The 27,460-nt window shown below is 43.7% G+C and overlaps 1 long non-coding RNA gene across 4 annotated transcripts; it reads right to left on the bottom strand.

The window, feature by feature from the left end:
* Nucleotides 1-378: 378 nt before the first annotated feature.
* Nucleotides 379-27,460, bottom strand: LOC135315068 (uncharacterized). 4 transcript variants are annotated; one of them, XR_010374521.1, is made up of 6 exons: nucleotides 27,317-27,460; nucleotides 14,892-15,046; nucleotides 11,722-11,843; nucleotides 11,246-11,575; nucleotides 9,381-9,583; nucleotides 379-1,065 (listed from the first exon to the last, which is right to left on the bottom strand). It is a non-coding gene; the product is annotated as an uncharacterized LOC135315068 (long non-coding RNA). The 4 variants fall into 4 exon arrangements; XR_010374520.1 differs by lacking the exon at nucleotides 27,317-27,460 and having other exon boundaries at nucleotides 14,892-20,920; XR_010374522.1 differs by lacking the exons at nucleotides 11,722-11,843; nucleotides 27,317-27,460 and having other exon boundaries at nucleotides 14,892-20,918.

The following is a 27,460-nucleotide window of genomic DNA, read 5'->3' as shown; positions in this document are numbered from 1 at the left end:
CTGTGCAACTTTTTAAAGTTAAATAACATTTTCATTGAAAATACTCCAGTCTATAAACAAAGTTTACGCAAGGGCCTGTATAGCACTGCTCTTAAAACAGACCTCTGGATTTGGAAAAGCAACTCGCTCCCTCTTTGGGGGAGCAGCAACCATACGTTACGCTCTTTGTCTAAAGCCCTCACTCGGATTTTGTTAGGATCGGAGAGCGGCCGCGTTTGAAATGTTTGCCGCTGAGGAATTCAGTCCCACGGCGTCCAGCGCCTGCTCTCGTAAGCCGTCCCGTTAAACCCAGATCCAAAAAGTTGCTTATGTAACGCTGGTTAACCATGCCTCTGTGCAAGGAGGTGGCCGGCTGGGGACAGAAAGCCAGTGGGGAGCAGTGCGGTTTAGGCTCTTGTAGGAGGCAATAGCGTATTTGAGTAGCTTATTGGTTACTAAGAAGTGTTAGTCATGGGGAAAGCTGTAGTATTTATTCGGTAGAATGTAAATACATAACCCAAACCACAAAGGAATAACCGTGGATGGAAATAGTGTAGCATTTACTGAGGGAGCTGAAACGCATGTCTACAGAAGCTGTATTTCCTTAGCTCCATAGAGAGTAATTCACCTTGAACGTAGCTTCTGCTCAAGCCCGTGGAGTTACACATAGGCTGAATTCGGTCCAGGCGCGCTGAACAACCGAGTGTGTTATATATTCCACCCAAAAAAGTGAATGCCAAAATGGAGCTAAAAATACAAATGTGGAAGGTTTGAAAAGCAAACACTGCTTAATTCAGCGGTAGATACAAAATTGTGCGCTTTAAAGACCCAGCACATCAAAAATAGAGAACATTATGTCTATGCTCAACACAAGACACACCTCCCCTTGCATCACATCTCGCGTGGGTGAGAGGGGGATTGGTGTGGTTCTTGCCTGTGACCCAGTCCCAGCCGTATCCGGGGCTCTGCTGCCAGGTTTCTTCCCCTCTGACTTCCGTGAAAAACCTTGCGGGGATCTCTGCACCTGGACAGCGAGGCCATTGGCCTCCTCTGCAAGCGAAGCACCAGGTCACTGGGAACGTCACCCTGCAAAGAATGGCCAGACAAAGAGGTGATTCATGAACGAGCAGAGCTTGACTGTGGCAGAAGACTTGTTTTGTCAGTGGCAGCGAGAAGCCCAGGAGCTGGCAGGTCTCCTAGAGTCCGGGTGCCCGGCTCTGCTTGCAAGGGTCACTAGTCAAGGGGCAATTATTTGCTCCCTTTTGTTTCAACCTGGTAATCGTGGATTTGCCCAGACGAGTTCCTGATAAAACCCCAACAACTAACATTTGACCTGTTCCCGGGTTTCGCGTGCTCAGGACCTACCAGCAGGCACTGCTGCTCGGTGTTCAGCACCTCTAGAAATTAGGCCAGCTCTGTTTACAAGGCAAACTTTTCCCCTAATGGCAGCAGTTCAGGAGATGCCTCTGGACTCGGGCACAGAGAGACCTTCCCAAACCAGTTCTTGCATCTGATGTTATTTTTAGAGCAGCTACACCTTTTGAGCTCCAAAGTTTGCAAACAACCTGCCTTGGGAAAAAAAAAAACTCATCTCACCAGATTTGCGCTTGAGCAGAAACAAGCCTAAAACCATAAATAAATAAATAAAGTCATATGTCAGAGGCGGTTTAATTACATGAATTACAGGAGGAGATGCCCATAAGTGTCCTAAGATCAATTCCCTCCTACCCTTTCCTTTCAACTGCCTCAGCTTGTCAATTAAAACAAAGAGAACTGAGCAAACAACTCGAAGGGATTACATTTTCCAAAGTAGCTCTTCGCTAAAGAGCCGGGCTACAACCGGTGAAAACAAGTGCAGCTGCTTGAATGGCGAAAGGAACATTTTTACAACCACTCTGAGATTTTCATGATTTCTCTGAATGCTTCAGAGTTGGCCTGTTCTACCAGAATTTTCTACCTTCTCCTGAATAAAGAAACTCATACTTCTCCTGAAACACAGGACTGGGCCCAGTTTGGACTTTATTTCTGCTTTACATTAAAGCGTCTCTGCTGAAGTGTCAGGACCCCAGCTAGAACCACTCCTGAGCTAAGAAGAGAATCACGTTCAGGATTGCCATTCTATTCCAAACAGGTTTGGGTTTTGTTTTTTTTACAAATACATACAAAAGCACTGTGTGGGAACATTTAAAAAAAAATGCGGTTATAAAAAGGCAGCAGGATTGTCTGCTCTTTTCTATTTTTAAGTTTTTAAGGGTGATTTTTATTGTTTTGCAAACGCTATTAAAAGGTTGCCTGTCCCACGCAGGGAGAGTCTTCTGTCGCTTTTACGTGACTCGTTCACTTTGTCACTTTTCAAAGATTCCCAAGAGTGAGCAAGCCTAGAAATGTCACTCCTTGCTTTTGTCCATCTTCTGCCGTGACAGTGTAAGGTCTGTGCTGCTAAATACTGTTCCTTAAGAGACACTTGTGCAGTGCCTCAAAACTAGGAGGCCCCAGGTCTTAGGGAAGTGCTTCAGCAACGCAATTCATAAAATAAAGGTAGAGCCATTTTAACAGTCCGTTATTAAAATCCTCCTGAACTGTGTTAGAAATACTTCTTTAAGCCATCTGTGGTAAAATCGTCTGCACATTGATTGGTTTCCTTGATCGACGTTACAAGAAGAATACGCACTGATCTCATACAGCTTTTGGAAAGAAACATTGCCTTTAGCACACATTTGCTGCCGTGTTGAATTACTCCCCGCTCAATCAAAGCCTCATCCCTGAGAAGCAAGAAGGACCTCCAGAAGATGAAGAACGCATTCCTCCTGCTCTGAAATTGTAGCTGGTACTAATAAAGACCATCATTCTTCTAACGGACGCCATACGGCCATATGGCTATCTAAGATAAGCAGATTCATTTTGGATCTGTTGAGTCATGAATACTTTTTGAGAATACCACAAGCGTTGGCAGCTCCCTGAGCGTACATACCACTTCAGCGTGTCTCTAGCACTGATATGCGGCTTTGTCTGAGTTCGGCTGCCACTCCGATATTTCAAATGCTTTGCTCTTCCTCACTGTCTAGCAACGCTGCCAAATCTACCATTCCACGCAACCACGTGGCACCTCCGGGGTGCCGACATTTGTCTTTGTCCTTTAATTGTATCTTGAGATCTGCTATCATCACAAGCTTTAATGATTTCAAATGCTAGTACAACGCGTAAAAAGCAGAGCGGGACAACTGCTGCAAAAATAGTTCCCACCAGCTCTATGTGCTTTTCAGCAATAGCCAGGACTTTACTGGTAGGCGTTATCACAAGTGCTGGGGAATGTCAGCACATCGCGGAATTTTGAGTTCATTAATGTGAACATCCTCACCTGAAAGCAGATCCTGCTAGGGATTCCCAGTCAGGAAACATGGGCATGCCCTGTGGCCTCCATCTCTAGCAATAATAAACTGGTGGGGCTCGTTTGTAGCAGTTGCCTGGTGACAAATAATCATCAGACCAAGGATCATTCTTAGAAACTGCTCGCTGAATAACCTTGCACAACAAACGTGTATGAACAGAGCACGAGCTTCCCACAGACATGTGACAAGAAAGAGGTCGCTTCTGAGGGAAAGGCTCCTCCTCCACACACATATAGATGAGGCTGCAGGTTGTATGGGCTTTGTAGGTATTCCTAGCCAAGCTACTCTCTTACTTCCCACCCAGTGCCGTATGTACTTTTAGAGACACGTATGTGTATATATATGTGTGTACACACCAACACACGCAGACATGCATGTATCCATCACATTCACCTAAAACATACTAAAAGCAGCAGGATCCTAACAAAGGTGGGACCTCGATGGATTATTCTAGTACAAAACAATCCATGTTAGTGCAGCAGGTTTGTTGGAACAACTCAGTTCAGTGCAAATATCCTACAGGTTTAACCCTTATGAAAGGGGTAATGCCCTGTACAGCAGAAGGAAGGAGCTAAAAGAACCTGAAGTCCTTCCTGACAAACCTTTTAGCAGGACCTACTTCACTACAGTGCGGCAGGGCTCTCTGTTTTATTATTGATAAAGCAAGCTAACGAGTGAGGTGTTAGCTGGGTTTATTTTCAAGGCAGAGACATTCTTACTTACTGTTAGCAGCTCTGCTCTGTACTGGGGCAACAAAAAACGCTTGTAAGCAGAATTAAAGCCCACCTCCTCTGCCAACCAACTACTACCCAAAAGCACCTGAGCAGGGGCACTGTTTGTGCCAACTGTAGTGAAACCTGATTTCATTTTTGGCTCTTTTCTACATATGCAATTACCTATACTCCCCTTCACTGCTTCCATCAGACACAGACACTGACTCAGCAGCCTAAAGGAGGCCTTCAGCTACCTGGGAAGTTCAAAGGCGATAGGTTTGGTGCAGTGCTGCAAGTACTGGGATGCCTAAAGGAAGGTTGGCCTAATGATGAAGGAGTTGATTTGGACTTCAGAAGGTCTAGGTTCAGCTTTGTGCTTCTGTGACACTGGCTGAATCACCAGGAACCTACTTTATCCAAGTGGCTAAGCATACGCTTAACAGTGAAGAGTAATTTTTAAAAGTGGGGAGAGGAGGCAATTAGAATTAAAGGCATGTCAGAGCCTCCATTCTGGAAGAACAAGAGCATTTTGCACCATTCTCAGAAATAAAGCAAAAATAAATATTAGTTCCAAACAGGTCCTCAAATTCCAACCCAGCAAACAAAAGGCTTTCAAACCATTCCAGTGGGGCTTCAGCCCCTGGGAACATATCGGAAGAGTAACATGACACAGAGACTCTGTATGATCTCTCATTTACAGCACATGAAACAAAAGCTGTACTGGCCCATACATCGTGAAGAGACACCCAGTGATTCCCATCTCATCTACAGCAGAAAGACCTGGGCTGACTCTCCCGTCGCACCCGCTGGAGAAGAGCAGAGGGCAATCATTGCCGTGGGCCATTTCAAAAACTACAGAAGCAAATTCTCCTCCATAAGGAAGAAGCGAAACTGAATATGCCTGGAAACAAGGAATTAAACACATTGTAGTCAGAGGTGGGTTTCCAGCATTTTCCAGAAATAGTCATCAGGGCTTTAGATTACTGGCTGGCAGCCACACGGCCCGTGAAATGAAGGGAGGCCAATTTCTTGACCTGCAGGCTTCAATGCAAAGACAGTCTGTACTCTCTGATACCTTATCCAAACGATGTGGGCAAACCAGCGTTGTACGTGTGTACCGTGCGTGTCTAATCCCACAGGCAAACTAGGCTTTCTATTAAACGCTGTTTGCAGGATCTACTTATTTTATTTTTTAAAATACCAGTCACCAAACAGCTTACAGAGGAATAAAACTGAGGAACTGGCTCATAAAAAAGGGAGACGAGGGACTTTTAGGAGAGGAATATCTAAAAATCAGTTTGAAGAAGCAGAAAAAAATTGTAATGGCAAAAAGAGAGCGAGCGTGAAGACACCCCAAATCTCACTCTCCCTTAAGTATGAAGGGACCTTGGAAGTGAGGGGTTGCACAGCCACACGGAGGTCCACCTGGGCAGAAGGGTTTACAGAGCCAGACCCCAGAGGATAAGCAGGAAGACAGAACAGGAGAGAAAACCGATATGGGAAAGAAGTGAAAACCAAGAAGGCAAATTCAGTCTGGGCAAAGGGCCAAGGCAAGGCCAAGTGCAATTCTAGAAAACGGGACCGAAGCCAAAGGCACCAAGGTGTCACGACAGGCTAGCACTGGTCTGCAAAGACAACCCGGAGTGATGCGACTGGCAGGTGCACAGCATCACCCAGACAGGAAGAAATATAGGCTTAAATCTAGGTTTTTGAACAAAAGGCTCAGGATGAAGGGTCTGAACCAGCACTTTCCACTTGTGCAGGATCTGGGGTTAGCATGACACTGGTATGTCCCAGTACCAGCTCCCTGGGTGCACTGGTGTTACACTTTGAGTCACGGAAAGCAGAACTAAGCTGCAGCAATTTCCGTGAAGACCTCTTTGTTCCCCTGGTCGCACCCTGCATTCCTGTTTGTTTCATCTCCGTCCTGCTGACTCTGCCACCTTCTCCCACCCTCTGTACACATACCTGATAAGGCAACAAGATTCAGAACCAGGTATTGTATGCAAATGACACCACACCCCATTCAAAGAAATATTGCAAAAAGCAAATGTGCAATGTCATTTATAGAAGTGGCATCATCTTATAAACATTCCTCACAAAGACTCAACGCTGAGCTAAATCCATGGCTGCCAAAACCAGAGAGTCATCTGTCCTGCCTCCAGAGGCCCTCAGCAAGTCACTTCATCTCCCATCACTCTTTCCCCACGTAACAGTGAGGCATGGAAGCAAAGCGGGGCAGGAAATCCTGCTGCCTGTCCACTTCAGACCAGGCTGAGCACGGGAAGGACGGAGGAGAGGCTGAGTGCGGTTGGGGCTTGAGGGACTGCAAGATGAAGTGGATTAAGACACATGCTTGAAGTGCGGAGGATTAAATGAGAAGGCCAAAGAGGACTCAGAATCAATGAGTATTGATTGAGGCAAGGATAGTAGAGACAAACCCCAGATCCAAAGCACAAAATAGCAGCCATCCAAGGTGAGCCTGACAGAATCTCTCTCTGTGTGGTGCCATGAGGACAGCTTCAACTTGCAAAGCTGTTGTGTGGTTCATTTCCATCTCGGGTCCACTGGCAGCCACCAGCACAGTCACCACTCCTCTTTCAGAGGTTCCCCAGCTGGTAGTAACCAAGAGCCCAAGATGAGACCACTGCAGAGGAGGTGCCTTGAAACGGATGGCACAACTGGATCACTTCCATCATTTTCTGCTAGGTAAAGGTACTTGAAGCAGGTGCCTGAATGTACCTACAGTGTTGAGAACGGCTACAGCCTGCGGGCTAAGCAATAGTCACCAGAAAATTGGAGACCTAACTAGTCTGCCTAGGCTTGCAGGAACTGCACAGCTGTGCTGTCTCAGAAGTAGCTCCCAATCCACTCTCAACCCTCTTCAGGATACAGAGAATTTATCTCACCCAGCATCATCCGTTCCCTGTCCACACTGGATTACTCTTGCCCTGCTGGGCAAAATCTCCTTTCACCCAAACCAGCAAAACTCAAAGTCCAGTCTGAAAAAAGAAAAACCAAAACTCAAACCAAACTAAAAAACACAGCCAGTGGACAAAAGGCAATTTTTAAATAAAAAATAAATAAAGGCTGGGCTCTGTTCTGTTGCCTGAGGCATGTAAATGCTGTCTTCATACATTTCAGACCCTTCCCCGCAATAGTCCCCCCAAAGTGCTTTGTCTCTACAGGGTGAGCGGCTCCATGTCCCCCATGGCAGAGGGCACACAGTGATCTGGCTCGCGTTACTGAGCAGGATCGGATGATAGGTGAAGATCCACGGTGCTGAGCAGCAGGCGCAGCTGGGCAGCAGCTCACAGGTCAAAGTTTTTCCCTTCTGTCTGAAAATCTTCCTGCACCTTTCTTTTCCAAAGTAAGTAAGTCGAGGCCCTTCATTCTCCAAAGACTTTTGTTGCTACTAAGCTTTATGTACTTACACACCTCTGCGTGAGCAAGGTTTTAGCACAAGGGCATGTTTCAGCTCACGTTATTTTTTATAAATCATAGACTAGTTTGGGTTGGAAGAGGTCACCTAGCCCAACCCCCCTGCAGTGAGCACGGACATCTTCAACTAGGTTCAACTATAATAAATTGTTTTGTAAAACTGTTCATTTTACTGCCCCATGAGAGATGAGCAGTAAATCCAGCCAAAAAAACCTGTCCCACATCCCTGGGTCTTAGGAAATGTAGACTTGTCACCCTTCACTCTCTTTGTACGCTGTTAGATTTTCTCTGTGTAATTTTATGCTGCTCAGACACCCAATGACCTAAGTGGTCCCAGGAAAGGGGAATTGGCTTCCTCTGCAAAAAGCCTGGTGTTTATTTGCAATTTAGCTTACCTGACTTGTTCAAAGTGTTATCAGAATGCATCCACCTACTTTCTTTTCTTCATTTTCACTTGATATCCAAGATCTGCTTGAATTGAGAATGTCTAAAGCCTCAGGCATGATCCTGGGTGTTCTCAAGACTTAAATGCCACTGCTTAAAGAGTTAAAGATCTAGATGGCTGCACTAAGAGGATGATAAACTAATCACTCAGTCACTGCTGGTGAGCCTGGTGTCATTTACTGAAACATGGAATGCATTTAACAATGTAAAAGAAACTCCATGCAGTGCAAAAGCCAAAGATGATTGTTAGATTGTCAAGGTTTACTTTGGAGAAAGTCCTCAGTCTAATTACCTACGTTTAAGCAACAGAAATATTTTTCCACTCGTTGAAGAAGTTAACATTTTCCTTTCAAGCCAATGTTTTGGGTTTTTTTTTTACGTGACTAAGGACTGCAGATTCTGTTCAGAGGACTGCAAAAATTTAAGACAGGGAATAGGTAGAAGAAATAACTCTTCTAGGGAACAAGAAAGAAATGTTTCCTATCATCATAATCATGAGAAAAGTAGAAATAATAATTTCTACTAGTATAGGTACTGCACATTTACCTACTGATTTGTGTCTTCCAGTTCTGTGAAATGGCTTGAAAGAAACGGACAGCTCTCGGCACTTGACAGAAATACTTATATAGAAGCCAGACTCTGTTTTGGTGTACAGGAAGAAAATGCTTCAAATAACTTTCCCTGCAATCTCTGAGCTGTGAAGGAAAAGAAAGACCAAGTCCAACATTTTAGTTTTGCATTTTATAATTGGGTGAATATTTGCATTCTTTTCTCTAGCTTTAAAATGAGATCTCAGTTAAAGATCAAGACACCAAAAATGAATACAACATCAAAGGGATTTTGTGGGGTTCACCCAGTGAGCATCCAAGCTGCAAATAGTATCACTATTATCTTTATTAGAACAGTACAACTCCATTGCGCTAAGCAGTTCGGACAGGAGCCTTTCCCAGCATACCAAATCCCAGAGCCACTGTCAGTGGATACCACCGGAAGTTTTTCATTGATGGGGAAGTAAGGCCCGGAGTGACAGAGGCTATTTCTCCAGAGCAAAATGAAGTTGTGACCATAGCTCGTCTTTGCCTAGCAAACATAGGCTATAATAGACAATGCAGCGACACGGGCGTAGCGCGCATAGTAACAGCTTAACAATTCTCCAGAGACTCTGATGGGTACTCGGATGTGGCCATAGCACATCCTTGCAGACCAATGTCAATTTGACCTAGTAAACACAAGTAATAATAGAAGAGGAAGCAATATCAGCTTAGCAAGTGTTAACTGCTTACCAGTTCTCCAGAGACTCTAGATGGGCACTCTGCGTGCGAGCTCGGACAAAGCTTGTCCCATGGCTCCAGTACTGCGACCCAAATGACTTGCGAGGAGGAGGCAGAAACACATACATTCTAATGACACCTACCTTCATGACAAGCCTGACAAGACAGCGCATAATCATTTTCCCTGCTGGGTGATGGCTGATGGCTCAGGTGGTTCTGCTGATGTTGATTAGGGCAGTCTCTGCAGAAGTAAGGAATGCTTCAGCCTGAAATATAGGATCAAAATCCAGCTGTACGGGTGGAAATTCAGCTGATCGACTGGAGAAATCTCCAGCATTGCCTCCTCCTGAAATGAACATCAAAAATAGATCAACTTTCTCTAAAACGGTGTCTATTTCCCTGCACACCTAAAAAGAGAATCTAAATGAGTAACTCGGGTGTTGCTGTATACACTGTAGAGATCTAAAGGCAGAAAAGATGAATGCTATTCAAAGGAACCTGCTGTTCCTGTTGTGTAAACCTTTCCCTCTGCAAAGAGGCAACATTTACCCTAGTAACTGTGTCACACTTGCCTCACTGCACTTCATGAAAGAAGGAGAGCAAACACTTTGAGATCGGTGGGACCAAGAAATGGTTCTACTGATAAGAACCAGGAAACTTTTGAAATACACTCACAGCTCCACAGACCACAGTTGCTACTGCAGAGCAAACTATTTCTGCCTCATCTATATGTGCATGCATTTTAAGAGTTGAAAAACTGCCACTCTAGTACTTCTCAGCAGCTAATAAAAATCTTTGTTAGCAACATCTGGATACAAGATAAGGGAACCTTGCAAAGAAACATGAGGTATTCAACAAGTTTCTGCAGTGGGTTCATCATCAGTCCTCAGAGGACTTTGCTCCAAAGTCCACTGAGGTGTTGGGGTGTTTTTCCATTGACTTCACCGGGCTCTGAACCAAGACGTAAAGCCTCCCTGCTGTGTTTTGGACATTTATTTGTGTTTGATCTGTAATAAGATCTTTCATTTCTCTTATTCCTGTAAAAACAAATAAAGCTGCAGTACAAGAAAGCAACTAAACACATGCTTATCTTTAAGCATATCCCTAAACCCATTCACTTAAAGTCCTTAAGTCCTATGGACTCCTGGGAGAGAAAAGCACATGCTTAAAATTAAACACGTGCTCAGGGACTTTGCTAATTAGTGATGGCCCTGTGTCTTACAGGGTCTTAAACACATCTTAGAGCATCTGGAGTTTTAGGGTCCATATGGGAGAAATTACATGGAGACCATCTCAGAAGTGCAACTTTTAGTATTGTATCTAATGTTGTATGCCTGTCTTTAATGGCTAGAAGACTGATTCTGTTACAATACCATTTACAACTAGTTAAGAGAAGTAGAGTTTCTTGCTCTTTATCTTTACAAATATCCTTCTAGATATTTGTAAAAATAAGAATATCTAAAACCAGAGCTTTTTCTTGCCTATTACCACAACACAGGCCCATCATGACAACCAAACTCATCAAAGCAAAACTGCTTTTTGGAATGCATGCGCTTACTGGCATCTCAAGAGCAAACGTATCACACTTCAGCCAAAATATTGTCCCTGGCCTCCTTCCTTTGCTTAGAGGAAGCACTCGTGCATCCTCTAGAGTCTGGCTCTTGGAAGATAAGTGAGCCTTTACCGTTGGGTCGGACAGCAAAAGGAAGGCTGTTCCCAGTAATCTGCACAGAGCAAAAAGCATTTTTCTTCACCACACCGTGTTTATTTTGGACCTCTGCTAAAGACTGTTAGAACTCTCAGCTATCTTGATCACAGACAAGGCCTGAAATTTAACATGTCTGACAGGTCAAATCAGTGTTGTCTCTGCTGAGAAAACACTGGGAAGTTTCTTTGCAAAATTGTTCTTTTCAATAGGGTTTTGCCTGTCTGAGAACTACTTGCTCTTTCTAATGGTTACTCCACATTCACACAGGTACCACCCACCAGCTAACATGAAACCTCTCACCTTTTCAGCATCTCCTGTGCAGGGACTGAAACTTGTCCTTCTGTGGCTTCTACACTCCACCTCTTTTTCTTTTCATGTATCTTCCTGAACTCCTTTTTCAAGGTACATCGGTGCACTCCAGTTTAAGAAGCTCTTGGCCCTTCAGCTCTCTCTAGGAGAAGTTACGCTGTCCCATGTTTATAGGTTCATTGTTCTGCAGGCTGAACACTGAGGCCATGTTTCTGCGTCCATTAATGAGGAATCTGGATCAGATGTTAGCACAAAACATTTCTCTCGCGTTAGCAAAAGCATGCAGTGTGGTGCTCCTGCTGGCTTTACTATTTATACAGGCTGTGGAAAGACAGGTGATATCTGAACCCAGCATAAAGCCTTCAGAAGAATATTTTTTAAAAGAAAAGTGATTGTTTGAATGCTTTACATCATGTGGCTGCCATGTCTTTGATCTGAAACTAGATTTACCACAGCTTCACACTTACCTTTGAGTAACAGGGAAGTTGCAAGTCAATGCTTCGCCCATCTGAACCACCAAGAACAAAAGGCTGCTGCAGGCTTCGCTTGCCTAGAAACATTAGCAGCGTAGTCCTCTGCAATCTAGGATCTAAAAAAACACCTGAAGTAGCTTCAGCCCAGCCCATGCTGGTTTTAGGATAGAAAGGAGGTTAAACATAGGAAACTTCTCTTGGGTGCTTCTGCAGCCCCCAGTTTTTAAGTTGACAGTGGCAATCTCCTTAACTTCTTCAAAGACCCAGCTCATAGTGACTCTACTGAGGAGATGAAACTTTTGTAAGATGCATTAGATCCACCTTCTCTGAATCCCAAAATAGTAGATCCAAAACAAAAGGGCCCAGGATGTCCATCTAACAGTGGACATAGTTTAGAGCCATTGGCTGTAAACTATCAGGCACTCTCCTAAATAAACTGTTGCACAAATACAACGTTCTGATCACAGCATCACGTAATTACCGAGTTTGGAGGGGACCTCCAACCCCTTCCTCAAAGCAGGGTCAGCTGGACCAGGTTGCTTAGGACCTGCTGAATCATTATCTTGATCCAACTCTTCCATGCATGCTTGGTCTGGGATAGCTGTTATCTCTTCCCTTAGGTCCATGATCCAATCAGTGGTCAAGATGATGTAGGGAACTAAGCTTTTAAGAGGACCTGGCCTGAGCCATTTGGTAATGAGCGGGATATTATACAGAGGCTAATACTCTATGGAGCTTACGAAGCAGACCGAGATTAGACTTCTGGGCTCTGGTAGATGGCTGTGCTGACAGATGGCTAAACACAGGAGCAGCAAGAGTCGTCTTCTCCTTCTTGTCAGAGAAACCACCTTTAGAGGGAGAAATGGTGGCAATGCTTAGAGCATTCCTTTCTACAACATACATTTTCAGATGGACTACAGCCTTGGATGGTATATGCTTTTGTGGATGAAACAGTTGTACTGGTATTTCCAATGCTCTCTGAGCAGCTCATGTAGTAAAGGAGAATGTTACAACCAAAACAGCAGGTAAATACTCATCAGCATCTTCTCTGTGGAGTCTCTGGTTGCATTAAATGTCCGAGAGTTATGATCCACTTTTAAACTATCTTTTGAGGGTGACCTACGTAGGAGAATGAGGGTTGATATCACTGCAGGCAAGTGGATTTTAGAAAGTCTGCATGATGGACATGCAATAAGATCAAAAATCACCTCTCTCCAATACCCTTCTCAATGCTTTTCCAGAGACCACTTTGCATACAACCTGTGGAAATGAGATACTGTCTTCCTTCTGGTAGCAGATATGTAAAAGAGTTTCCCAAGGAAATTTGGGGAAAGAAAATTTTGTTCAATTGCTTCCTAAACCCAAAGAAGAATGGAAGGCTGTACTCTCAACAGACCTCAGAAAATTCACTTCTTTCACCACCAGATTCCTGTTCCCAATGCTAACCTAACCTCTCTGTTTCCCTTCCTTTCTACACAAGATTGATTCACAGAACTTGATTTAAAGGATGTTTATTTCCATAACAAAAATGATCAGGGGTCTAGAAAACATGACCTATGAGGAAAGATTGAAAGAATTGGGTTTGTTTAGTCTAGAGAAGAAAAGACTGAGGGGGAGACATGATAACAGCCTTCAACTATGTAAAAGGTTGTTGCAGATAGGAAGGTAATAAATTGTTCTCTATGTCCAGTGGGTATAAGACAAGAAATAATGGGTTTAACTTGCAGCAAGGAGGATTTAGGTCAAACATTAGACATGTTTCCTAAGAGGAAGGACAGGTGAGCACTGGAGAAATTAGTCAAGGAGGTGCAGACGCTCTGTCACTGTTGAAGCAAAGATTTGCCAGGAATGGCTCAGACCTGGCAAATCTTGCCTTGTGGTAGAGGGATAGATGATCTCTCAAGGTCCCCTCCATCCGTTTCCCTTCTAGTATATATTTATACCAGTCAAAACTATCACAAGTATCTTTGTTCCATAATAGGGAAAGAGAAAATCTTTCCTGAACGCTCCCAGAGATTTTTACTGCTGGTTCTATCTACAGTGGCAGTGCATTTGAAGGCATACACATTTATTTCTATTTAGACAATTAATTAAAGGATGATTTTTACAGACCTATCCCCCTGCACAAGTTTTCTCTTATGGTTCATGCTATAAAATGACATTTCTGCACCCCATTCAGAAGCTTTCCTCCAGATAAGCGATGCAGGACTCCCAGACAAGCAGATCCTGTCCTGTCTGGAAGGGATGCCTGCAGACCCAGCCAGCATGAATATCATCTGTCTGAGAAGGCTTCCTCCACCTCAGATCCTTGGGTCTTATAGCCACAACCATGCACATCACCCCCTGTGCACTGCTCAAAATGAGAGCTTTGCAGGAAACACATGAAGCCACAGCATTCACAGGGCATGCACTGATGGCTAACCTTGGCAGACAAGGTCCCTCACCTCCTGAGGTGGGCAACTCAATCCCACAGCACGTGCAGAGTTTGGATTTTGAACCCCATCCCTGGTAGTACTAGTTGTGTCAACCCATCCAGGTCACCTCCAGTGCAAAGGACAATGGAATTGCTTTTTTAAAAATGCATCACAACTTCCTGCCATCGCAAGCAATCCTTTGCCATAAAAGCCATTTGCCCCTTCATCAGCACGTGCAATATTCAATATACACAAACAAGGGGATGCTTCTCCACATACTCGTTGGTCAAGAAAATCATCCTTTTAGACATACAGGTAGAGGAGTAAAAAAGCGAACCTCTCTGACCAGTGAAGAACCTGAAAATATAATAGGTCAATGGCAAAAGAAATCTCCACCTTATGGCCTCAAGCAAACCAAGACTGCTTCACAACTTGAAAGAACATGAAAAGGTTAAAAATTATGCTACAAAGCAGAAGACACTCATTAATTTTCAGATCTTTCTTCCCATTTCCACTCTTTCAGAGAAAGGGGCTGAGGCTACACATAGCAAAGGAAACATTTTCTTTTGTCACTAAACTTTTCAGAAGCAAAATGGCTCTGGAACCGCCTGTGATTTTTTGTGTCATCTGGAGAGAAAAATAAGCCCACCTGAGGCAATATCTTCTGCCACTTACACCTTAAGAAAGCTTTTGTGATTCAGATTCTTCATTATTTTAATTTATTTCCAAATGGAATTAAAATTAACTTACCTGTGGAAGTCCGGGTTGCTTTCTTACTTGATGACAACCATCACAATTTGGTCTGATTAAAATGTTTCAAAGAGCTGTCCCATTCACCAGGAAACACGGTTTTGGAGTGGTCAAGCCTAAAGGTATATTTGTGTCAAGTCCAGTGACAGCTTACCCTCCAAAGAAAGGGAAAAAATAATCAGAAGAAGGCAAGAATACTTAGGTGAATCTTTTTTAAATGTTCTGATTTTTTATCTGAAATGAATTTTCTAAACTGTTAGCATAACTGCATTTTGAACGTATTTTATGCGTACGCACATGCCCATACACATGCAACCCACCAAACTGAAACATTTTATTTCAGACCAATGAAACATTCAGTATGGTACCAAAAGATTTTTTTTTAAGAGAACTTCCTTTATCCCTAAGTTCATGCTATTAAATATGTGCAGGCATTAATGGCACACAGCATTTCACAAAAGATGTTTTGCCTTCAGGTTGCTGGTTCAGCTTCCTATAAAAAAGCAGCGAATCCTACAGGTCTTGCTAGACAGGGCTCACCTGATAACAGGGTTTGTCTCCCTCTGCTGGTGTTGTTTTAGCTTTTAGTGCCTTGAATGGCTGCAAAATCCTAATATTTTCTAAAAGATTTGAGAAATCCAGGAGATATTCCTCACTCAGTTCTCCAATTCTTATTACTAAGACCAAGTACTGACTGGATGCTGGTTAGGAATTGATTTTTCTCTACTCACACTGGTTTAAGATTCTTTTTCTGCTATTGGTTAACCTCCTTCTTGAATCAAACCTACCAGGAAGGCTAGCAGATTTATACCTGGGGTATAACTTCTACATCGTCACCACCCAAGTCACATAATAACCAAACCACCATGCCACGGTGTGCACAGGTCTGTTTAAACCAGATCCCATTGAATAAGGGCCTTAACTTAAGTTCGTCTTCAAGTTTTCCCACTCTATAATGGGCAGAGCTGAGCTCCGCTCTCGGTTTATGCATGAATAGATAATGCTCTGCCCTTGGAGCCTGCAGTCCCGGCTTGGCAGCACAAATGGCAAAGTAAAGACCAGAGAGGAAATGCTAATCAGTTTAGGACTGGGTATTCATGATCCTGAAGTTGGACAGCCACTGTAGGTGATCCTAGTGAATGTAGGGGAACCAAGACTCATGGCCATGAGGACAGGCACCCCAGTTCAAGACTTGCTCCTTTGACTTTGGACTGATAACATTGTCAGGAATAATCCCATCAGACAGGACTACTTCTCTCCACTGATGGCAAAGTGTGGCAAGTGCAGGGATGGATATCTCCCATTCTGCCATCTAAAGCTATGAAAGGCAAATCTGATCCCATATTCCTGAGATATTAATTGCACCCCACAGGCTTCTACCCTCAGATTACCACGAAATTCTTGTCTTCCAGCTGTATTTAGGGGGTGATGGACCTATCCCAGAGTGTCTCACACCAAGGCACAAATATTTACAGTGATCTGGCAGCACATCTAGAAGTTGAGAGGCTGATACACAACACCGTGTATACATCCCATGGTAGGATTCATTTTACCTAACTATCTACCTGAAAGGCAAGCATCAGGTCTAAGCTAGTCATGTTAGCTCCCTGAATAGTCACCAGAGGTAGGCGTTTCCAGAGGGCAACTTATTCCTTGACTTTATGACACTCGCCTTTGGCAAGATAAATCCAACCTTAAGAAAATGTTATCACTTACATTTTTCATTTCAAAATAAAAGATCCCTGTCAGCCTTCCCACCTGGCAAACAGCAGACCAGATCTGTACTCGTCGTTCATCTGTCGGACAAGTGAGGCTCTGGAGAAGGCAATGGAAATGCCCTGATTGAGTTCAGCTGATAAACTATAGCCATTTGCCTATGTCAGAACAACTATCAATGGTCCCCCGGCCTGATCCTACAAAAGTTTTGCATTAATTTAAATACCTTTGCCAAAGTTATTTAGGGAAAACTAATCTGAGCAAAACTTTGATTGCTTTCAGTGTGGAAACAGAATCCTCCTTGGAGCAGCTCCAGCTAAATCTCCTTTCTGGGAAATGAAACATTACGGTTGCACATTAAAGAAAGTGATCGCTAGGATGTTCGTTTCCTGGGTATGGGAAATAGGTTTTTATGTACAGTATTCTTGCTTAAAAGAAGTCTCCTTGTAACTTGTTTCGCCAGTGATTCTAAAGATGATGACCATTTAAGTCATGTGTCAGATCCTTACGCAGGCTGCATTTACTTTTACATTTAAATGCACACAGGCACATAAAAGCAGCCATCAGAGTACCATTACATCAAGAATATACCATTACATCAAGATTTATTTAACTGAATCCCCCATAATTAGGTCATAACATATGATTAAGCAGTTGTTAACTATGTCGTAAGGAAATCTACAAAGGGAATGAAATATTTAAAACAGTAATAACATACCTATCCTGCTTTGCTATTTATGCGCAGTTAAACACATAAAAACAAAGGAGCAACTCTTAATTACAAGGACAATTTATTTTGCTGACCTTCTTATTGGGACACATGCCAAACCCACTGGGGGTTGGTTTCTTGGTTGATTTGGTTGATTTTGCAGGAAAAATGTTCTGGCCCATTGTTGGAGACGCTGCAGTCGTCTGCCCGGAGAAAGCTGAGCGTTTCGCAGTGCTAATTTACAGCCTTCTCGACTGGTCAAGGGCAGCAATGAAGTATACAAATTACAGTTAAAAATAGAGATAGCTTTATGGAATCTCATTCCGGTGGCTTCTAAAGGTGCGGGGCCAGGAACACATACATCTCATTCCTTGCTGCCTCTAAGTCCATTTTCATCTTTTTACTTTTCCCCTTGGATCCTGAGCTCCGCTTCATTTTTGAACTTACATAGGAAGGCAGGAGGTTAAACCAAACTGCTAACTGTGTCTCTTCAAAACTGACATTTAATACAGGGTATAAATCACTGTGGGAGCCTGTTATTCCTTCAGGAATGCAATTACATAGGGTCAAATAAAACATGAAAGAACCCAACAAGTTTTAAAATGTAGTATGTTCTCAAAAGCAGGCAAGAAGGAATGCAAAGCAGTCCAAATATGCTAACATCCACATGTTGTCCTGTATGAGGGGGATTAGAAGGAAAGGTTTCTGTTCTTTAATGATTATGTTGTTAAGCATAGGTATGTATGCAGGTTCAGGGCTCTCACTGAATACCAGTCCATTCAGGGAGCTTTGGGCAGATTACTGTATTTATTTAAAGCAGGTGGCTTTTATGTATCTCATTATTTTAATTGCCACCGTAGCCCTATTTAAGATACCATGGTCATTTAGCGCACAAATGGGATATGCAAAATGGACATTCACCTTTCCCTTCAAGGTTTTGGGCCCAGAACCTGGACCATAGCGAGGGATGTTGCTGGGAGAGATAGCACAGTATTGCAAAATCAGCTCTTTGATAAGCAAACATCTGCCTCAGCCAGTTTAGGCCACCTCAATCTCACTCAGTCCCATTGGTTTGACTTTAAAACAATGATGGAGAACAACAGGTAAATACATAAATAAAGCTTCATGAAGTCTGTTAAAATCTGAAAAAAAAAGGTAGATTAAGCAGGTTGAGCACCTCCTATAAAATCACTCACTGTCACCGTCCGCATTTCTCTGAGCACAGAAAACCCTTCTGCTCTCCCATTGTTGCTATGTGTTTAAATAGCCTAGAAGGAAAAGTCGTACGGCTAGAGATGCTAGCAAATTTTTAAGGTCACCTTTTGCCACCCTCACTTTCACTACACTGTATTTTACACCTTGAATAGTTAAACTAAGCAGACTTTGAAGTTTCTTCATTGAATATCTGGGATTTAAGGAAGGCCACTATTTTATCTGAAAGTAGGGGTTTTTTCAGCCAAATGGGACTTTTTAATTCAAAATGAAAGACTTTATGCAAAAATAAAATTTTGAGCATCTTAATCTGGGGATTATTGAAAATGTTTCCTTTTCTCTTTTAAAAAAAGCTACTCCTCCCCATGAACAAGTGATGTTTAAAAAATACATATAAGAGAGAGCCTTGCTTTTTAAAAATCTTAAACTTTTTAAATTGCTTTAGTCTTGCTTTTAAAAGTTTTGCTTTTCACATTTAAAAATAAAACTTTTGCTTGTTAGCCCCCTCCCTCTCTAAGAAAATAACGCAAATAATACCTTACTTACTAAATCTTTTCCAGAAAAAAAAGGAAGTCCAGATGAAATATATTAAAATAACTAAGGTTTCTCTTTTTTTCTCTTCTTTAATCAAGCAGAAAAAGTGAAAAAACCTTAAAAAATTAGGGGGAAGAAGAGGTTTCCTCCAGATCTTTTAAAAATTACTTTTCTACAGCAAATTTCCTAATGGGAAAATTACAAGTGGGGATTTTTTCCTACAAAAACCCCATAGCTCCAGCTAGCAGACACTGATTTCACCTCCACTAAGACTGCCGGAATAAAACCTTAGATTTCTCTCACTTGTTTTATAGCAACCCACTGCATTACAGTTACATGGGTCACTGGTCCTGCCAACACTTACATATATTCTCAGAATGAAGCCTGTGAATAAGATTTAGCAGAACAAAAGCTTCGTTAAAGGCAGAGATAGCACTACTGTCTATCATAAAGATTATTAAATACTTCTTATTTGAAGAATATGGCTTTAGGGGCTTAAAATGTTGCCTTCCTCCAGGCATACGGGTGAAATAACTGATGCTAATCATGGGCCTTAGGGTTGGCTTGTGTGTGGCTTTAGAGAAGAAAGTCTTTCACTTTCCTGCTAAAGGCAGTTTTTAGTATCTGGGGTTTTCGTATATTTCAAGCCTGTTGTGGAGAAGGAGGTCTTGGGGAACAAACGCTGCTCAAGGGGTTTCTCAAACAATCCCTGAGCCCTTCGGTTTGAAATGTTCTAGTGCCCTAATTCTTTGCAACAAGGGCTTAAAAATTGCTAGCAAGGGATTCTCCGGATAAAGAATTGACCTTTCACTTGTCATGTGAAAATGTCCCCAAATATAACCAAATTACAGGCGTTTGTAAAACTGCTCTTTGCACTTATGTAAAACCTGGGCGGTGTGACTGCAGAGAGCCAGGGGTCACAGCACCGCTTCCCAGGCAGGGAGATTTGCCAAGAGTAACCCTAGAAGAGAAAGAGAGGGCTAAAAAAGTGGATAGCAAAATCTGAATTTCACTTCCAATTTGAGGCTGTCTTCCATGCTTAGAGGATTCCCCTTTTTAGTATTGTTTGGGGAAAAAGATTACAGTGAGGAAAACCACATCCTCACAGAAAGCACCCCCAAAGCCGAGGACACACTGTTTTTGTTAGTTCAGGGCTATTGCTGGCAGAGGTGCAGGGTTTGTGTGGTGCTGATGACCTGAAAGCATCACGTGAGACTCCAAACCTGGTGCCTGTGACATGCTCAAGAGTCTGCCACTCTGCCACACTTCCACGTGAAATTAGTTTGGAAGATGCTAATAACCTGGCAAAAGTTTAAACATTTTTCATCCTTTCTAGAAAGTGATCATTACTTCAGCTGAGAAGGTTATCTCCTTCAGAGCTAGTTTCTTGAGCTTTCCTCTGCTAAAAAAATCCCTAAACCAACATACAAAGTTAGACAATTAGGGGTAACATCCCTGCACCTCTGTGATAACTCCAGTATAGCCACACTGGGTACAGATTCCTCTGTTTCTCTGCAGGAGGGTTGCCCTGGATCTCAGCCCTTCTCTCTGCCACTTCATGACTAAGAGTCCCTCCTTCCACAACAAATCCCACCTTATCATCTAGAGAGGTCTGATGAGGATGTAGGCTTATTTCAGCCACCCTTTCAAGTTACCGTCAATCTGTCTTCCGTTCGCAGCATGGCCTAGAAAGGTAACAGACTTTTCACATGCTTGACTTGAAATATATGAAAACCCCAGATACTAAAGACCCTCTTTAGCAGGAAAGTGAAAGGTTTCCTTCTCTAAACATGGAGCAAACAGAACAATGTTATGTCCATTTTCTGTGTATCTGAGCCTGTCCCAGCAAAAACTCCACGCGCAAGCTTAGTGACGGTGGACGTGCTGAGGAGATGTCACTTGGCTGCAGAAAACCCACACCTAAGGCACGCCTGCACAGTCAGGATGAGAGAAGTCAAATGCTGCATGTGTAAAAAATTAAAGTTCCATCTTTTAGCTGCATTTGGTACATCCCAGACCACAGAGTATGCAGTGGTCCCTCGAGGAGAAACACAGAAGTCACTCACCCAACTAAGTTAAGTGCTGAATGTGCTTGAGTTGCTGAATGTGTTGAGGAAGCAATGTCTGTCCAGCTCTGAATACTGAAACGAGTAGCATATGGAATTGCAAATCTGGTGATAAGGTTTATTATATCAAAACCGATAACTTAGAGAAAAGAAAATGCAGCGCCTTTATTTAAGGAGAAAAAATCAACTTGATCACTCATAGGTTCATAACACCAATATCAATGTTAGTACTTGCTTCAGAAGAAACATCAGGTAAAGGATAAAGCAAGCTGTGGCAAAACATGACATGGGGGACAAACTTCAGTCTGGGTATAACAGTGGCAGGCTTTTGTACCGAAATATTAGGCAAACCCTTGATATGTTGCCACACAAAATTACTAGTTATACTGGAGAAGATAGGGATAAGATAAGCGTTGTAAGGAGGATAATAAATTGGCTAAAATGGAGATGATAGCAAGTTGTACTGACAGAACAACTGAACTGAAGGGAGGTTACGGGAGGAATTCTCAGTATCAGCTGTGGGATGACTGCATTTAACACTGCCTCTACCAGTGCTGCCGCAAAATATGGAAGTATTTTTAACCAAATTTGCTGAGGCACAGAGTTAAAAGACATCGTCAGCCCCCAGGCAGATCAGAATATCATATGTGAGGCAATGATATACAACCAGAAGATCACTCAGGGACTAATACACAATCCTACTGCAGTCACTGACGTTGTATAGGGCACTGCTGATTCTTCCTCCAGACTTGTCTGCTCATTCGTATTTGAATGAGATTAATTCAAACCGGGAAACCAGGTGAAAAGGCTGGCCAGGATACAGGAGGACTAACTAGGCAAAGGTCAGCTACAGCAGCCTCCTCAGTGAAATCAGGTGGATCTTGGAGGAGTCACCTCAGGAGACAGTATCATGGCAGTAGAAGGATGGAGTAAATGAAATAGCAATGCTGGCAAATGTGGCCAGGAAGGGGAAGATTTCTAAGGATCGTAGTAGCGGGGTTCACAAACAGGACCCCAAGATGACAACCAAAATTCTGAAGCCACACCCTGACTGGGTTAGAAAGTTACAAAACACGGCTGCTTGCTCTCATTTATGGGCAGCTCAGCTAGCAAAAGGGAGAGAGACTTAATCTCAAAACCCTGATAAAGACAACACCAAATATAATTATTCAGCAGGAGGAGGAGAGTGCTGAAAGAAGGAACATGACTTAGCAAACACTTAGAGCTGAAAGTCTGTGCTCTCTGCTGATAAAGTTGTGGCTCAAACTCTATTGCCCATTTCTTAAACACCTTGAGTGACCACACATTTCAGAGTAATAATCAGATGCAAAAAGCACTACATGTTAGGTAGGATTTCTATACTCTAGAAAGAAGCTAGCATTGAACTAAAACTGCCCCAGAGACCAGCAAATACACGAATTACTAGGTGCTGTTATCTTAAGATTTAAAACAAGGATCCGATTTTGAAAATCCAGCTCAGATTCAGGATTTCAGAGTAAATCGCATACCTTGTGCATTGGTGGTTACTGTGTATGCCACAAACACAATGGCTAAGCTGGAGGGGCAGACCCTGAGGATCGTATTCAGTTGGTGCTTGATCTGTCTTATCCCACTGGTGAAACTGGATTTTGACTAAGTATTGTGCTAGAGATCCTTGTTCCACTACACACATGCACACACGCCTGCATTCAGGCAGGCAGTCTCATAAACTTTAACTACACACAGAAATTCCCATATTGCCTCTTGGATATGATCCAACACATGAAGAGGTGCACTGGTGGACGATCAGTACTCACCAGGTACAAAGCTTTCTCTTTTCTCCCTGGGTTGAGTGCTGTCATGAGTTGCCCTAATGTCTTTGCAATAAAACTCATCAAATTCCACCAGTATAAAGTAACGAGCTGTAGCCCTTCTACCAACCTACATCTGCTATTTAAAGCAGGCCAAGAAAACAACCAACTATGTCAACTCTTTATTCTGTTCCTCAGATCATCAACTCTCTGAAAATAACAAAATCTGAAAGGCATATGGACCTTCTAATAAAAACAACAAACACACAAACAAACCCTCAGATGAGTTTCCCGAGTCAGCAGGATCTGTCTGCTAATTATTACCGTGCAGAGGTCCCAACTATCCTGTAGCCAGAAATAACCCAAGAAGAGGACTGAGTTTTTCCCCCCAAACTGGGCTGTTTGGGCAGGCTGAACTCCTTCATTTCTGGGGATAATCTGTGCCCCAAACCAGCACAACCACAAGACCCAGAAGGATAGCAGGGACTTGTGGCGGCTGGTGGGGGCTGCTTTTACCCCTACCTTCCTGCCTGTGCCTCTCGCATGTAGACAGTATGGGCTCTGCAGAAGCAGAGAACCCATCTCTGGCTCAGGAGGCCTTGAGGGGAGCTTTTGACCTGCACAGAGAGAAATATGGACAGATGAATGATAACAGGTCTGGAATAATGCACACTGGAAAAAAAAAGAGGGGGAAAAGTCTGTAGGCACAGATGGTTTCGGACCTGAAGTGCTCATTCCTTCACCAACCCCCTCTTCTAACCTCAGAGCCTCCAGGGAAATGTGTCCATGGGGCATGGGAGAAAGGAGACAGGATCAACACAAGGCTACAGCATCCTACACAAACATGACCTTCCCTGCAGACCGCCAGGACCTGGTCTCTCCTCTCTGCAAAGGGCAGAGGGGAATGATGTGAACCAACAGGGCAATTACCTTCAGCAGATGGACCCCCCGAGCAGCCCCCACGTCTCAGCTCAGCACTGCTGCCAGCCCTCTCTTCCAGGGAGAGGACAGAGCTCACCTTCCCTTCTAGAAAAAAAGTAGCATCTGTGGGAGAAAGACATATGTCTGGCCTCCACCGTGAACCCTGCGCCTGGCAGGAGAAAGCGATGCCGATTCCAGCCCCAGCTTTTCATTCCTGTTGTAACAGTCATAAACGCCTGCTGAAACCTAAGAAGAACAAGACTGTAATCCTAATAAAACAACATTCTGGAACCCTGAAAACTAGATGGAGGCTTCTCAGGCCAACTTTAAAATTATATTCACTTTTCCAAAAGCTGCACTTTCTGTGTGCCGGCTGGATGGACGCTGTCGGGCTGACCCCAGGAAGCACTGTGATGTGGTATTTCAGCAGGGAAAGCACAGAAGGCAGTCCCTGCAGCACAGCAGCCAGCCTGTCCCCAGAACATGGAGAGTATCCCCCCATGACCAGGCTCTCAAGGTTGACTCCTAAAAGCAAGCTGGGATCTTTGCCTCCCAAGCCAGGTTTCTTTTCCAGGTGCCCTGAAAGCCTTACTCAATAGACCAGGCACAGACTGTGCTTGTTTGGATGCAAAAGCTGGTGCAAAGGCACAAGCTTTCCATGCTGAAACCTCTCCCTCCTTATTTGGACTGTTGTGTTGAACAGAAGCCCTAGGACTTCCCTTGTGCACCAGCTACCCCTGAAGTGAGGAGCAGGAAGAAAGGGGGTTCAGCTTTCCCTCCTCTCCGTCACACAGAAGGCAGCTCTCTGGGGAGGCAATTAATGGCTGTGCTCACTAACTGGCACGTGTCTCTAGCAAGGCACCACATCAGCTCGTGCTTCTCTGTGGTCCTTAAAACACAGAAGAGACTGCCCAGCGATGAGCCTGAGGGCGGCAGATCCTCAGCGACTGTAAATTTGCATCCTTCCCCTGGCATCGGCAGAGCTGGAGCTGCACCAGCGAAGGAGCTGCTCTCTGGAACGTCTGCGTGTCGAGCTGTGCCGGCCCTTTCAGAAAGAAAACCCTTCTCTTGCCAACTCTTGTGATTTTACTGCAAACCATCCCTGATGTTACGCGAAACCCAAGCTCCCAATGTGCCTTTCTATCCAGCGCTTTCACTTTAAGAAAAAAAATCTGTGGTCTTTATGGTCTTAAAGAAAACACTTTTCAGGAGATGGCCTGAACACATGGCTAAAGGCTAAAAGTAGCATTCACAGAATAAAACCATCTCAGGATTTTTAAAAGACTCTTGGAATTCTGGAGGCCCAAGTTGTGATCTAGGGAGCAACCGGCTACAGAGAACCCAACAACTGATTGGGAAAGTGCACTGTCTGATGGCAAGTATCAGTTTCTTGGAGGTGGAAAGCATTTGACAGCCGTCTAATCAGCTCTATGGTAATGACACTGTAGCAATGACATGAGTCAGTCCCTGCAGGGAATAGCACATTTGAATTGCCAATGCCCACAGGGTGCTAGTAATATTTATCTGGTAAGCAGCATTTTCTATCATCACATTGTCTTAGAAGCATCAATTAATTAACTCTACTAACTCACCAGTGAAGGAGGAAACATTTTTTCAGGCAGTGGCTAGGGAATTTTTGAAGGTGCGTAGAGGGTCCTTGTCACAACCCCAGGCCAGTGAGGCTACCAGGGTCGGGGCTCAGCACTTAGGCAGAGGGCGAGCTTCCCCAATTATCCCTATTCCCATCGAGACACCACAAAAAGCAGCTCAGCATGCCCATGTGCACCGTGCTCCAAAAATCTCATCGCAGCTGTCCCAGGGGAAAATGAGGGGCTGAAAAGCTGCGCCCAGGCCAGAGTGCGGGGCTCTTGAAACCATACTCCGAAAGACTGATCTGGATGCCGACACTGAAGGCCTCTTTGGCCTTGGGTGAATCATTTAACAGCCACACAAACACAGACAGATACACAGCTCCTCCCCACGCCACAAGCTGTTACCTACTCATTACATTAAGATCACTCTTGACTTCCTTACTCAGCCCTGACTGTGGGTGCTGAATTCTTAGAAATCTGGCCCTGAGCTATTTTGAATTGGCCCTGCAGAGCACAGCAGGAAAGACAAACCTCAGCTCATGTGTGCACTTAGCACTGCACAAAATGGGGCAGATCCCAACCGATTCACAGGAGCCTCAAGCATGAAAGAAAAGAGAAAAGATCTGCCTGCATTAATGCATGGTTTCTGGTTTAGTTTGAGTCTTTGCTGAGTGGAGCCTTTAATCTCTGCTGAGTGTAGCTTTTGTGAAGGGGGTCTTAAAGATTTGGAAAGAGATCAACACACATAGGCATCATCACAGATTGAAAATAATAGCATGTATTATTGCTGGCCATGAAAGAGCGAGCATTTCTGAGTGCGATACTCAGATGGAGGAGACAGCTATCGGTGCCTTTCACACACTACATTTTTCCCACTTTAGCCAATACAGGCATCTCCCCTGTGCTCCGTTCTCAGGATCTCTTTTGCAATGGAATATAAGCTGTGTAAGTCACATTTTGCTTTCAAATCAGCCAAGTAGAACATTGCATGATATTTCAGTCCACAGAGAAGGAAGAGAGAGTGAGCACTCTACACTTAAATAACTAAAAGCTTCTAGTGTGACACAAAGGCAAACTTCACTAACCTTTAATTTTCCCCACTTCTTAACTACACACAGATCCAATGAAATCAAATGAGATAATCCCAGCCTGGTGCAGCCTGGAAGCAGAGGTGAAAACCTCCCAGAGCTCACGCAATCAGAATAGAGCTCAGACATTGTCGACTTCCCCCTCAACTATTTCCAAATAAAACACTTTTGTTGCTTGGCTGCTCCGGCCAAATGAGCTAACAATAAAAGAAGGAACTTGCAAAGCTTCTATCCACAGAAAAAAAAAAAAAAGAAAAAAAAAAAGGAAAAAGAATTTCAGGATCTTTAGGAAAAAAACAAAAGGAAAAAAACCCGAGAAACTATAGGCCAGATCCTCTGGCTGGAGTAAATCAGCACAGGCGCAGCTCTGTTGCTTTACCCCAGGCAAATTGTGGGCCTGGTGCTATTCTGCATTTCTCAGGGGTAGGGGGTGGTCTCCACTGGAAGATTGCGACACTGCAGGATACTTTTCCATATTAAAAAGGCGCTTTTTAGCGTTTTGTCTATTGCCAGGTTTTGGGTTTATTGAGGACTCATTTGGCAGAGCCATCCTGGAAGAACAATACAGATGTTTTATGGAGAAATAAACTGGGACTTGGGCTGGATTCTTTCAGTGCTGGATTCCACCTAATTTGGAGGGGGGAATGGCTCTGTTAATGAAGGGTGCAATCAAAACCTGTATGAAAAGCCAATATGCCCTGGGCAAAGGGAGCAGTAGATACATTGCCCCTCTCTGCTTCAGCAGCCCAGTAAATTCTGGTCTCTTTACCACAGCAAAAGCCTCCCTTCTCACATACCTCCTCAGCCAGGGAATCCGAGCGCCAGGACTTTGTCAGGGCTTCCCCTCATACCCTCAGCCAAGTCTCTTGAAGGGAAGTGGTGGCCTCTGGGCAATGAGGGGTCTTTACAGATTAGATCTGCCACATCTTTATCAGGAGCCG

The sequence above is a fragment of the Phalacrocorax carbo genome, chromosome 9 (assembly GCF_963921805.1).
Source record: "Phalacrocorax carbo chromosome 9, bPhaCar2.1, whole genome shotgun sequence".
Lineage (NCBI taxonomy): Eukaryota > Metazoa > Chordata > Aves > Suliformes > Phalacrocoracidae > Phalacrocorax > Phalacrocorax carbo.
This window is presented reverse-complemented; position numbering and strand designations above follow the sequence as displayed.